This window comes from Anarrhichthys ocellatus, unplaced genomic scaffold, assembly GCF_004355925.1.
Source record: "Anarrhichthys ocellatus isolate YVR2014 unplaced genomic scaffold, GSC_Weel_1.0 scaffold6700, whole genome shotgun sequence".
NCBI classification, from domain to species: domain Eukaryota; kingdom Metazoa; phylum Chordata; class Actinopteri; order Perciformes; family Anarhichadidae; genus Anarrhichthys; species Anarrhichthys ocellatus.
In genome coordinates, this window is record NW_022286674.1 from 1484 (window position 1) to 2723 (window position 1240).

Sequence of the window (1240 nt, forward strand, 5' to 3'; positions counted from 1 at the left end):
TTGTCTTGTCTTGACTTGTCTTAACTTGTCTTGTCTTAACTTGTCTTAACTTGACTTGTCTTGTCTTGTCTTAACTTGTCTTGTCTTAACTTGTCTTGTCTTAACTTGTCTTGTCTTAACTTGTCTTGTCTTAACTTGTCTTGTCTTGTCTTAACTTGTCTTGTCTTGTCTTAACTTGTCTTGTCTTGTCTTGTCTTAACTTGTCTTGTCTTGTCTTGTCTTAACTTCAGAACAGTTGCAGATGTTTTTGGACTATTTGAGGATCTATACATCTTGTAAACTACCAAAATAAAACTCTCTTCCACTCTATTATTTCTGTTACACTTGATACAAGTTATTCTATTGTTTCTATTGTTATTCTGTTGTTTTTTGTTCTTCTTTAGTTAAACTCTGGACCAAAACAAACTAAAGGCACCATCTGTCCCCAGCCTACCTGCTGTAGACCAGACAGTCCATGTGGTTGATCTCGGTGTCGGACCGGTGTCTCCGGTAGTCCTCCCACAGGTCTTTGATGGCGGTGACGGACAGGATGAAGACCACCGGAGCCAGCGCGAGCTCGGGCTGGAACGCGTTGACCACCGGAACGAAGTTGAGCAACGCGATGAAGACGAAGTACACGTTGGCGAACCGGTGGAACTGCTCGAAGAGGTTCTTGGGCAGGAAGGACAGCACCGTGTACTTGGTGGTCTTGATCTGGTTGTTGGCGTAGTGCCGGTTCGGGTTCTCCTCGTGCAGCGCGTTGGAGTGCACGGTCCTGGTCCTGGTCCTGGTCTTGGTTTTGGTCTTGGTCTCTTTGGGTTTCTTCTTCTTCTTTCTTTCTTTGGTGGGGTCCTCGGTGTCGCGCGCCATTTGGTCCCCCCACTAAAGCCTTCCCCACAGTTTGTTTCTCTCTCAAAACACACAAAGTAGCTAAGTTATCATTGTGTCACCGAGCGGTCGAGTCCTCCATGTCTTCTTCTTCTTCTTCTTCTTCTACTTCTTCTTCTTCTTCGCTTCGGAGGAAAAAACTTTTTTTTGCTTGTTTGGCTTCTTCTTCGCCTCTTTTTTTCCTCTCTCTCTCTCTCTCTCTCTCTCTCTGTCTGTCTCTCTCTCTCTCTCCCTCTCTGTCTCTCTCTCTCCCTCTCTGTCTCTCTCTCTCCCTCCCTGTCTCTCTCTCTCTCTCCCTGTCTCTCTCTCTCTCTCTCTCTCTCTCCCTCTCTCTCTCTCTCTCTCTCTCTCTCTCTCTCTCTCTCTCTCTCTC

General features: G+C 46.4%; 1 pseudogene; it reads right to left on the minus strand.

Annotated features, from left to right (window-relative positions):
- Positions 1 to 388: 388 nt before the first annotated feature.
- Positions 389 to 1008, minus strand: LOC116380289 (probable phospholipid-transporting ATPase VA pseudogene; annotated as a pseudogene).
- Positions 1009 to 1240: the final 232 nt, after the last annotated feature.